Source organism: Giraffa tippelskirchi, chromosome 3, assembly GCF_054371585.1.
Source record: "Giraffa tippelskirchi isolate mGirTip1 chromosome 3, T2T-mGirTip1v1.2.pri, whole genome shotgun sequence".
NCBI classification, from domain to species: Eukaryota; Metazoa; Chordata; class Mammalia; order Artiodactyla; family Giraffidae; genus Giraffa; species Giraffa tippelskirchi.
In genome coordinates, this window is record NC_137277.1 from 141,389,554 (window position 1) to 141,403,284 (window position 13,731).

At 35.8% G+C, this 13,731-nt stretch overlaps 1 pseudogene; it reads right to left on the minus strand.

Moving 5' to 3' along the window:
* Positions 1 to 12,711: 12,711 nt before the first annotated feature.
* LOC145540479 (ubiquitin-like protein 5 pseudogene) lies at positions 12,712 to 13,008 on the minus strand (annotated as a pseudogene).
* Positions 13,009 to 13,731: the final 723 nt, after the last annotated feature.

Consider the following 13,731-nt stretch of genomic DNA (forward strand, 5'->3'; position numbering starts at 1 on the left):
ACAAAAAGAATTGTCCGTGTTAATCACAAATAACATGGCAACCCATTAATAAAAAACAAAAGAAAAACTTTATCTTTAAGAAAATTTCTATATGTGTCACTCTGCCTCACATGAAAATTAACAGCTTATTTTTCTACTTCATGACAACCATTTTGCTACTGCCAACAAAGCCCTGTTATTACTAAACCAACTTAAACTTTTAACTATCTTAAAAGGGAGCAAGAGACAGGAACAGAAGTTATAGCACTGTATCCCTTGTTATTTATAAACTCAACTGATGAGTTATTTTCAGCTATACCCAGTGTTACAAAATTTGTCAGAAGGACTTGATAGGACATTGATTTAAATAGTTTCTGAAGAATATTTTCTCAACAAATAGGATATCCTCTTTGGGAATTTTAAGAAAAATTTTAATGATTAGAGCTAAAAAATAAATTAGTGTTATTAACATTTTTCAGAAATGTCTAGTGCTGAATACCACTAGGTTAGCTAACTTCCAGCTTGACTTGAGAAAGAAATTCTAAAATATGTAAATACAAAACCTTCAAGTTCATATCCTTGTGGGAATGTTTTTCTTTTCTTTCTCTCTTTTTTTTTTTTAACCAGGTTTTGCTAATTCTTAAGGAAATTGAATTCTGAAAGGTAAAAAACAGGCTTCTCTGGTAGCTCAGATGGTAAAGAATTCATCTGCAATGCAGGAGACCTGGGTTCAATCCCTGGGTTTGGAAAATCCCCTGGAAAAGGGAATGGCAACCTGCTTCAGTATTCTTTCCTGGAGTTTTCCATGGTTAGAGAAGCCCGGAAGGCTAAAGCCCATGGTGTTGCAAACAGTCGGACACAACTGAGCAACACTTTCAAGCTAAAGAGCAGAAAACTTGAATTTCAGAATTTTTTCTGGATGAGTCAAAAGAATGTATGCATTCCATTTTATTCTGATCATTACATTCCAGCAAATTCTTTATCATTTGAGTTACAGGGAAGACCTTAATATTATATAGGGTTGACTTAAATCATAAAGAAGCGAACTATAAAACAAAGTTCTTTTACATACATTATTTCATCTTCACAGCCATGGAGAAAGTGGAGAAAAATATTTATTACAGTAATACATTATACAAATCTATTCAAAATTATATCACTTATGGTTTTTAATGATTATAAATAAGTCTCACTATAACAATAATTTTTTTTTAAAAACAAGAATTTTTAACACATTCATGAGAAATATACACAGTATTTATCTGGCCAAAAAACAATATTTTGTATACTGATTTTATCTCACTGATTTTGAATGTATAAATTGAAATGGATTTTTTTCTAAAGAACTTCTTGTTTAAAACATTTATTTATTTATTTGACTGAGCCATGTTTTAGTTGTAGCATGCAGGGTCTTTAGTTGCAACACATAGGATCTAATTCCCTGACCAGGAAGTGAACCCAGGTCCCCTCCATTGGGAGCGTGGAGTCATAGCCATTCTAATGTGAAGGAAGTCTCTCTAAAGAACTCCTTGATTACATAAGCCTTATTTGCCTTTTCTGTTGTTGTAAATCTGATATTTTCTTTATTAACAACAGTGAATATGAATCTAAATTGCCCATGCTCTTACATGTTCAGTTTTTCTTTTCACTTTTTTGTTTTAACTTTTTATTTTATATTGGAGTCTAGCCAGTTAACAATGTTGTGATAGTTTCAGGTGGACAGCAAAGAGACTCAACCATATATATATACACATATCCATATTTCCCCCATCCCCTCCCATCAGGCTGCCATATTACATTGATCAAAGTTCCCTGTTTTATACAGCAGGACCTTGTTGGTTATCCACTCTAAATATAGCGGTGTGTACACCTACATGTCAATGTACAATGTGTACATATGTACATAAAGAAGGCTAAATACCAAAGAATTGATGCTTTTAAATTGTTGTGCTGTAGAAGACTCTTCTGAGTCTCTTGGACTCCAAGGGGATCAAACCAGTAAATCCTAGAGGAAATCAACCCTCAATATTCATTGGAAGGTCTATTGCTGAAACTGAAACTAAATACTTTGGCCACCTGATGCAAAGAGCTGATTTACTGAAAAGACCCTGATGCTGGGAAAGAATGAAGGCAAAAGGAGAACGGGGTGACTGAGGATGAGATGGTCAGATAGCATGATCAACTCAATGAACATGAGTTTGAGCAGGCTCCAAGAGATAGTGAAGGACAGGGAAGTCTGGAGTGCTGCAATCCATGGGGTTGCAAAGTGTCAGACACAACTTAGAGACTCAACAACAACAACAACAACATGTTGATCCCAAACTCCCTATCTCTTTCCTCCATTTCCTGCCCCCTGGCAACCATAAGTTCTTTCTCTAAGTCTTGCAAGTTCAGTTTTCTTTTACCAATGAAAATATGATGAAAGAAAAATGTTTATTACTATTTGTATTCACATATATGTAATCATACTTGATCTTAGGAACTACAGGAGGTGACTGACACATGGATAAGATAGTCAACTATACACATAGAAAGAGAGAAGAATAAAGATATTCTATTACCCTTCCTGTTTTAATATTTCTTAAAACATTTATTCTGAATATATTTCTTATAAATAAAATATAATGTTCCAATTAACAGATAAGATTTAGTGTATTAAAAATTTGAAATATAATTTCCTTTTATCTGTTAGGTACAGGCTTGACAAATGATGAACAGTGCTCAGTCTTCCTAATTAACTATCCTTATTACCATCCATATGGAAAAGATTTCTCAAGTTGTTTTTTTTTTCCTTGGTTAAGTGAAGAAAATCTTGGGGATATTAAGAACATTATATTGATTTATCAATATTTATTCTAGATTACAGAAAATTTCCCTTTTCAGTTTCTTTTCATGGTAGAGTATGAATTACATTAACATTGAGTTTCAAGAAAAGTAAAAATTCGAGTTTTATACTGTCCTTTTCAATTGGAAAAATTGTATTGCCTAACCTATTCTTTGCCCCTACTTTTTCCCATCTCTCTCATGAAGGTAAATTAAAAAATAATTTTCTCTTCACCCAATACCTTTATTTTGCATCATATAACTTGCCCATGAAATTTTTGCAAAGTTTTAAAATGTATGATTTTTCTATTCAACATTTAGTTGGTCATGACTTTCATTTCTCCTATCAGAAACAAATGCATTTTTATTTTCATGATTGGTAGTCCTCAAGGAGGGCTGTATCTTCTGAAGTGTGAATTTTACAGCTCAGATTTCTTCTTGTTGATTTCCCAGCAGGCTGACAAATGTGCCATTTTGTCTTTTCTTTTCTCTTTTTGTTTCTCAGCTTTTTAAGTTCCCATCTTACTGGCCATTAAAGGTATGCTATGAAAGGCATACTATTAACAGCATAAGTAACATATGCAACTGAATGGGAAAGCAGAAGACAAATCTATTTTGAAATCTATTCAAGATAGTAAGATATTCTTGCTTCAGTTAAGCCTACATAAATTAATCTTGTAATAAATATTTATAAAAATTCTGTTATACATTTTTGTTGTTGTTAAATATATTTAAACTGTACAATGTCCATTTTGTTAAATGAAGCAAAAACCACTCCTATGAACTCTCCATTAACTGTAATATGACCTCCTTTTTTGTGATATGCTTAGAGTTTTATGCTATTTTCAACAATTATTTAATGAGTTTGTACTATGTTCTCTAAAACAAACAAGATCCATGTCCCATATAACTTTTATTAGTTGAGAGTAATTAAAAAATAAACAAAATGTATAGTATATTATTGATTATTATAATAATTACAATGGTAATAATGGCATATGTCTAAGCATGAAAGAGCACATCATTTAAAATCACAATATAAGATTAATTTGTATGTAAACAAGTGTAGAATGTATCTGTGAGTGTGAGAGAGAGGGGAGGGATGGAGGTGAGGAGGTCTATTGGGGAAAAGGTCAGAGGCAGCCATCATTTATTGAGCTCCTATACTGACACATGAAAGATTTCCTGGCATACAAAGCAGCCCAACTGGAAACAACAGCTTTTTAAAAGATGAGTGCTATTCATTCTTTTATAAAATATATATCAAGATTTCTGGGAGAAATATCAATAACCATGACACCATCCTTATAGCAGAAAGCAAAGAGGAACTGAAGAGCCTCTTGATGAAAGTGAAAGAGGAGAGTTAAAAAGCTGGCTTGAAACTCACCATTCAAAAAATGAAGATCATGGCATCAGGTCCCATCACTTCATGGCAGATAGATGGGGAAATAATGGAAACAGTGGGCTCTTGCGTTCTTGGGCTCCAAATCACTGCAGATGGTAACTGCAGCCATGAAATTAAAAGATGCTTTTTCCTTGGAAGAAAAGCTATGACAAACCTAGGGAGCATATTGAAAAGCAGAGACATTATTTTGCCAACAAAGGTCCATCTAGTCAAAGCTATGGTTTTTCCCTTGGTCATGTATGGATGTGAGAGTTGGACCATAAAGAAAGCTGAGAGCTGAAGAATTGATGCTTTTTAACTGTGGTGTTGTAGAAGACTCTTGAGAATCCCTTGGACTGCAAGGAGATCCAACCGGTTCATCTTAAAGGAAATCAGTGCTGACTATTCATTGGAAGGACTGGAACTGAAGCTGAAGCTCCTACACTTTGGCCACCAGATGCAAAGAACTGACTCACTGGAAAATACGCTGATGCTGGGAAAGATTGAAGGCAAGAGGAGATGGAGATGACAGAGGATGAGATGGTTGGATGGCATCACTGACTTGATGGACATGAGTTTGATCAAGCTCCAGGAGTTGGTGATGGACAGGGAAGCCTGGCGTTCTGCAGTCCAGGGGGCCGCAAAGAGTCAGACACAACCGAGGAACTGAGCTGAACTGACATATGGTGGTGTGGTGTTTCATAGTACTGAAAAAATATTGAATATAATTTCTAACTCTGTTAGATATCCTCCTTTTTTTACCCATGTGTCTAAACTTATGCCATAGTTGTACCATTCTCATAATTTTCATAACTTTAGTTTTCATGTGTCAATCACCTCCTGCAATTTTCCCCTTTTAAAATGTTATCTAGCCATAGTGCCTTGTTAACTGTGTCCTTGTTATCAATTTCACTGCACAAGAAAATCTGATTTACCTTCCGAGTAAAACACATATTACTTTCCAAGTTCTTTTAAATGTGTTCTCTTCTAGGCCTTCTGAAAGTATAAAATTATTTATTTCTAGCTTATAAGTTAATAGTGAACTTATTTCCTGTCCTTTGAAACTTTTCTTGAGAATTGGCCCCTTGAAATATTTGGAATATTTTACACCTCAAAGAGGGCTTCCCTTGTGGCTCAGATGGTAAAGAATCTGCCTTCAATGAGGGAAACCTGGGTTTGATTCTTGGATTGGGAAGATTCCCCTGAAGGAGGGAATGGCAACCCACTCCAGTTTTCTTGCCTGGAGAATCCTCATGGTCAGAGGAACCTGGCAGCCTCTGGTCCATGGGGTCTCAGAGTTGGCCACCACTGAGTAACTAAGCACAGCATATACCTCAAGGAAATTAGAATAAATCTAGCTAAGTTCATAATATTTGTTAAGCAGACTAAAAATAATGATTTGGAGAGATTTAAATGCACTTAAACTAGAAGTAAAGGAATATTTCTTAATTAAATCTCTGCTAATTTGGGGTTCAACTTGGAAATATTAATTCAAGAGCAATAATAGACTCTGATATAATGATAGTTCAAGCTGTAGGCAAAATAGAAAGTAGGTGACATTTATTCTCCTTTTGGTACTCTGCTTCTCCATGAGCCATTTCTCCTATTAAAACTTACTAAATTTGTTCTGTATCACCTAACTCTGTAAGACATAAAATAGCTACCTTAAACATGAACCATGAAAATACATTAATGAAGTAAGGCCAGAGATCTGCTTCTCAGGCTACAGTTCATTGCTTATTTTAAAATACCATATTTTCCTTATTGTGAAAGTGATACGTGTTCACTATAAAATATTTAGAAAATAAAGAAAAACTCTAAGAAAAATATAAATGATTTATAATTCAACCAGCTCTTATAACCTCAGTTCAAGTTACCAAGTGAATAATGTTCACATGCCTATGTAGGAATATTTTATTCAGAACACCTGCAAAGCACTGAATATACTCCTATACTACGTTGTGTTGGCATGTTTCCATTTAATATTATCTAATATTATTTGTGGAACTTGTTAGCATTAAATTATATGTATCTTAAAAACTTCCTATAATTAGTAGCATTAGATTATTTTATTCTAACGTGGTTATAAAGTATGCTGTATAATTAATAACGCTGATGTTGGTTCTAAGTATTTCTCCTTATACATTGCTCAGAGGTGAGTGCATTATATATTGACAGTATATATTGATTTCATCCAAGAAATAGAATTGCACAACTGAATAATCTGAGGTTTTTATTTTTTACATAAAATTCTAGTGTGTTCAGATACTTCCATGTGACAATGCACTATAAATAACACTAAATAATATACTTCATTCTAATCTTTGACAATCTGGAGGCAAAATATATCTCTTTGCTTTACTAGTATTAAAATCAAACATTTTTATTGCTTTAGTTTTAGTTTTATTGCTTTTCTTTTGTGAATTGCCTGTGCATCTCGTTTGCTCATATTTCACTTGTGTCATTTATTGATTGATCTTAAAATAGTATTTTATTTCATATATTAATATCATGCATATTTTAAATTTATTTCCAATTTAATGCCTTGGTTTTATATATGAATCAAGCATAGCATAATTGCTTTTGAAAAATGATGTATCAAAAATATCCATGAGCATGACTACAAGACAATCAAGTTTTCCAGTCCCCTCCAAAAAAAAAACTGATACAATCTCTTACCTAATGACATGAATATAGCTATGAGTATACCTAAAAATGACTATCTTTATCTATCTAGTTATAATCTATTTTTCTATCTTTCATGCTTCAATTATCTAAGGTATCTATCTTGAAAAGGATATTTGGAAGACATGGCCAGCTAAAGCCATATAGATTAGAAGACAAAAATGCTCTGTAAGTGTCCACAACAATAATAATACTTATTCACCATACCTCCCCAGAAAGCCTATAAAAATATTGAATTATTAAAAATAAATATATGTTTAGAAATAAGCCATTATCACTTTTGCTGTTTGTTTTAATGAAGTGATTTTCAGTTATTTGGGAGAATGGGTTTATATGGTATATCTCATTGTTTCAGGTGGCATAGTGATAAAAAAATCCGCGTCCCATTGTAGGAGATGCAGGAGAGGTGAGTTTGATCACTGGATAGGGAAGATCCCCTGGGGTAGAAATGGCAACCCACTCCAGTTTGGAAACTTCCATGAACAGAGAAGTCTGGAGGGCTACAGTCCATGGGGTTCTAAAAAGTCAGACATGACTGAGCGACTGAACACACACACAGAAACACACACATCTCATTGTCTGTTAACCTTAATTGGAATTATCAATATTACAAAAATCAAGAAAATGGGTTTCTTTTATGTCATTTCTGAAAAAATAGAATAAGCTTCTTCTAAAAAAAAAATGAATTTAAAATTATAGTTTCTAATGTTTTTGATGCTAATCATCATAATACATTGGATATTTAGGTTAATTACAAACTTCATTTTATTTTTATTTTGCTTTCAGATTTTAACAATAATAACAACAAAGAAATAGATCTACACTGAATTTTTGTAGCTCTCTTGCTCATTATAACAGTTATGACACCTACTAAGTAGAGGTGAAGTTGTTGAACACTTGTGCCCTCATATATATTATTCTATATCATCAATTCATTCAATAAATATTTCATGAGTATTTTGAAATAGCCATTATTCTGTACACTTCTGGGAACAATAGGTAATGAAAGTGAAGTCTTGCATTCATGTAATGTATGGGTCAAAATTGATAGTAATTAGATAATCATGTTAACAAATTTATAATTGTCGGCTGAGATAAGTGTTCTGATGAAAAGACACAGGATCTATATGAGCTCATAAGAAAGCAACATTACTTAGACTCTACAGTGGATTTGTGTGGGACGCAGATGATGCCGGGTGCTTCCCTGGTGGCTCAGATGGTAAAGAACCTGCCTGCAATGCAGGGGACCCAGGGTCAATCCCTGGGTCAGGAAGATTCCCTGGAAAAGGGAATGGCAACCCACTCCATTATTCTTGTCTGGAGAATCCCAAGGACAGAGGAGCCTGGTGGGCTACAGTCCATGGGGTTGCAAAAAGTCAGACATGACTGAGCAACTAACACACACACACACACAATGATGCTGAGCTATCAATACTAAGCTCCTCATATGCAAGTGTTACATTATATTTATCTTTGTATCTCCAATGACAAGTATAGTAACTAGGCATACATAGAGTAATCAAACCATTCAATCAGCTGACTTTCTGTAGCAATAAAATTTTAAATGATCTTATTTAGTCAGAACTACAAGAAGCATTGCCATTATTAAAATTAATTAATAGCCCAAAATAAGTTATCAAAAGAAAAAGCTGTTTATTGTTTTTAAAAATATCTTTTATAAAAAGACTGTACAAAAATGAGATAACATACTGTCTCCAAAATGTTAAGAAAATATTTTTCTCACCTAAATCTATACAAGCACAAAATATAATTTTTGAACCATGACTAGAAAAAAATTCTTATTTACCATTTTCTGCCCAAACTTAAGTAACAAACTTCATTGTCCTCATGAAAACACCAGTCTTCACATATAAAGATTAATTAGAAGTGAAATTTCCTCTGCACTAATCACATGCTATTCCTGAAAATAGTTATGGGATAGATTTATGAATGAGGATCACTGGTTACCCTGTGAGATATGATAAATAATAGTGCTTCACCCCACTCCATTACAGTACATAATCTTAGGGTAAATGCTTACCATTCCGTAAAGGCTAACAAAATAGATGATAGGCTAACAAAATATCCAGAGAAAGGCAATGATATTGTGGATTGATTTGTTTCTTTTGTTTGAATAGATAAGTGGTAGAAACAGAGTACTATAGATGAGATAACTAGGAGGTTACTATAATAGCCTACTTCCTTCACATCATTTTGCTGTTACTGTCAGTCATTTACTGAAATATAGCCACAGTCAGAGGAAGTTAGCAATCACTTAGCTTTAATGGAAAGGATACACCCTTTGGGGAAAGGAGAGGAGTGGGAAGGCATAGGAAGGATCTAGGGGGAAAAGATTTCTTTTATGCTATCAGATTAATGAATATCATCTACAGGCCACAGGCCTAGAATCAAAAGCTAATGGACTAAAAGTGGGAGTAACTGGTTCAAATGTTAATAAACCTAAAATATCGTCGGACCTATTCAAGGGTGCATTTTGTAATATTGCATATTGCCCTTTTGCAACATTTAAAAAATATGTTAGTTGTTGAAAGATGTGCTATTCATACCTTTTTAAGATATTTACAATTGTTCAATATCTCATGAACATCTTTAATAATCATACAAGTATGCTTTCTTACAGGATATATTCCAATAATAGTCACACTTTAATTTCCATGGTTTCCTGTTTCAAGTGCTGCTGTCAATAGTCACTCAGTCTCATTCAACTCTTTTCAACCCCATGAACTGTAGTTTTCCATGTTCCTCTCTCCATGGGATTCTCCAGGCTAGAATACTGGAGTAGGTTGCCATTCTATTCTCCAGGGGATATTCCTGACCCAGGGATCACACTCCAGTCTACTGCATTACAAGGAGATTCTTCACCATCTGAGCCCCTAGAGTGGCTGTTAATAGGGTGTTAATCCACATTGCATAAGTTGTGTTCAGTAAAATCAATACACAAGAGAAGATTTTATACATGGACATCACCAGATGACAAATACCAAAATCAGATTGATTATATTCTTTGCAGCCAAAGATGGAGAAGCTCTATACAGTCAGCAAAAACAAGACCGGGAGCAGACTGTGGCTCAGATCATGAACTCCTTATTGCCAAATTCAGAATTAAATTGACGAAAGTAGGGAAAACCACTAGACCATTCAGGTATGACCTAGATCAATCCCTTATGATTATACAGTGGAAGTGAGAAATAGGTTTAAGGGACTAGATCTGATAGACAAAGTTCCTGATGAACTATAGACAGAGGTTCCTGACATTGTACAGGAGACAGGTATCAAAACCAACCCAAAGAAAAAGAAATGCAAAAAAGAAAAACGGCTGTCTGATGAGGCCTTACAAATACCTGTGAAAAGAAGAGAAGCAAAAAGCAAAGGAGGAAAGGAGAGATATACCCATTTGAATGCCGAGTTCCAAAGAATAGCAAGGAGAGATAAGAAAGCCTTCCTCAGCAATCAATGCAAAGAAATAGAGGGAAACAATAGAATGGGAAAGACTAGAGAACTCTTCAAGAAAGTTAGAGGTACTAGGGGAACATTTCATGAAAAGATGGGCACAATAAAGGACAGAAATGGTAGGGACCTGACAGAAGCAGAAGATATTAAGAAGAAATGGCAAGAATACACAGAAGAACTATACAAAAAGATCTTCACGACCCACTTAATCATGATGGTGTGATCACTCACCTAGAGCCAGACATCCTGGAATGTGAAGTCAAGTGGGCCTTAGGAAGCATCATTACTAACAAAGCTAGTGGAGGTGATGGAATTCCAGTTGAGCTATTTCAAATCCTGAAAGATGATGCTGTGAAAGTGCTGCACTCGATATGCCAGCAAATGTGGAAAACTCAGCAGTGGCCACAGGACTGGAAAACGTCAGTTTTCATTCCAATCACAAAGAATGGCAATGCCAAAGAATGCTCAAACTACCGCACAATTGCACTCATCTCACACGCTAGTAAAGTAATGCTCAAAATTCTCCAAGCCAGGCTTCAGCAATACATGAACCGTGAACTTCCAGATGTTCAAGCTGGATTAAGAAAAGGCAGAGGAACCAGAGATCAAATTGCCAACATCTGCTGGATCATTCAAAAAGCAAGAGAGTTCCAGAAAAACATCTGTTTCTGCTTTATTGACTATGCCAAAGCCTTTGACTGTGTGGATCACAATAAACTGTGGAAAATTCTAAAAGAGATGGGAATACCAGACCACCTGACCTGTCTCTTGAGAAACCTGTATGCAGGTCAAGAAGCAACATTTATAACTGGACATGGAACAACAGACTGGTTCCAAATAGGAAAAGGAGTACGTCAAGGCTGTATGTTGTCACCCTGCTTATTTAACTTATATGCATAGTACATTATGAGAAACTCTGGGCTAGAAGAAGCACAAGCTGGAATCCAGATTGCTGAGAGAATTATCCATAACCTCAGATATGCAGATGACACCACCCTTATGACAGAAAGTGAAGAAGAACTAAAGAGCTTTTTGATGAAAGTGAAAGAGGAGGGTGAAAAAGTTGGCTTAAAGCTCAACATTCAGAAAACTAAGATGGCATCTGGTCCCATCACTTCATGGCAAATATATGGGGAAACAGTGGAAACCGTGGCTGACTTGATTTTTGGGGGCTCCAAAATCACTGCAGATAGTGACTGCAGCCATGAAATTAAAAGATACTTGCTCCTTGGAAGGAAAGTTATGACCAACCTAGACAACATATTAAAAAGCAGAGACATTACTTTGTCAACAAATGTCCGCCGAGTCAAGGCTATGGTTTTTCCAGTAGTCATGTATGGATGTGAGAGTTGGACTATAAAGAAAGCTAAGTGCTAAAGAATTGATGCTTTTGAACTGTGGGTGTTGAAGAAGACTCTCGAGAGTCTCTTGGATTGCAAGGAGATCCAACCAGTCCATCTTAAAGGAGATCAGTCCTGGGTGTTCGTTGGAAGGGCTGATATTGAAGCTGAAACTCCAATATTCTGGCCGCCTGATGCGAAGAGCTGACTCATTTAAAAAGATCCTGATGTTGGGAAAGATTGAAGGCAGGAGGAGAAGGGGATGACAGTGGATGAGATGGTTGGATGGCATCACCGACTCAATGGACATGAGTTTCAGTAAACTCTGGGAGGTAATGATGGACAGGGAGGCTTGACGTGCTGTGTTTCATGGGGTCGCAAATAGTCGAACACGACTGAGAGACTGAACTAAACTGAACGGAAAATCACTGCGATTACTTTTTTATAACTTAATTGAAAAGGAAGCATTCAAATAGAACAAAAAGCAGTCATAAATTCAAGAAGGATTACATTTCATGGTTGATTTAGAGTTCCTTTGTTGATTTTTGGAAATATTAGTGACATAAAATATATAATTTGTATTTATCGAAAGCTTCTAAGCCTCAGTTGCCATTTACATGTCTGTGTTTGTAAAGATAGGTTTTGTTATACCTTTAACATAGCAGGGTTTTTTTGTTTTTTTTTGTTTTTTTACAGTTTATGTAACTGTTAGATAAAGCTTTATAAAAGTGAAAGTGTTAGTTTCTCTGTTGCGACTAACTCTTCGTGATCCCGTGGACTGCAGCCTGTCAGGCTCCTCAGTCCATGGAATTCTGCAGGAAAGAATAGTGGAGTGGGTTGCCATTTCCTATTCCAGGGGATCCTCCTGACCCAGGGGTCTAACCTGCATCTCTTGCATCTCCTATACTGGTAGGCAGATTCTTTACCACTGTGCCGCCATGAGGTTGAAAAATCTACAGGGAAGTAGTAACAATACCTGTTTTTCTTCTTTTTTTTTTTCAGCCTCTGAATGTTCATTACCATGAGTTTTCAAAAACAAGCATCCATATTAGTATGGGGATGAGGGTGGGATGAGAGGGAAGGGTAGGGAGAAGAAATTCTGTTCTGTTGGTAATAAAGCTCCAGACTCATCCCACTGTGAATTTCATTGTTCCCCAGAGACACGTGGTACTTTAAAATCATGTACCACTTCCTCAATATGATATTGTTTCATCAGATGGCAGTTTGGGCTATCATCAGCTTCTTAAGGTTGCCAATGATGCCATCAGTATTGCATTTAATGCAGACCTCCTTCCCTAGAGGGTCCTTTCATACAGCCTCAATCATCCTGGCTGGAGCTCCCATACCCCACCTGGGGCCCCATCCCCACATCAGGTGGCATGAAGGCCAAGCTGAGCCTCTTGCAGGTCAGGGGATCCTGGCAGGCTGGGTTCTACAACCTTTCCCTAACCCCAGACTCCTTTACTCCACCCCCTCATCTCTTGTTTTTCTTCTTTTGATGAGGTTTTTCTTACAGAAAAATTTGATAGTATACTTTCTCATTCCTTCCATATTTAATACAGTCACATAGAGATAACTTTCTGGAACAATATTATTCTACATGGCTTTCTTGTACCCAAAGCAAATACTAATTCTTAGGTCTTTGTATTTTTTCAGAGAAGACTGTTAGAGTTCCCAATATGAACTTGTCAACTACAAATTGGAGCTTACCAAGAGCATTGCCAATGACTGAACAACAAAGGCATTTGCCATCTGCCACTATGAAGATTGAAACCCATGCTGCTATATAGCTGTTGACCTTCAACAACCCTTGAGGGAGTTCAGGGTGGAGTGAGGCACTCTGTGCTCCAGGGAATCTGATGGGACAGGTCTTTAAACAGTTGGATGTTTTTAGGAACAGATTTTATAATCTCAATCCTTGTATCTCCTCATACCTAGAGAAGCACTAAGTCCCTTCATGGTGACATCAGATCCTCATGACTAACAAAAAAACCTTTTGCAAAATGAGTGCTTCATGGTATTGAACTCCCTCTTCACCAAAACCTTATA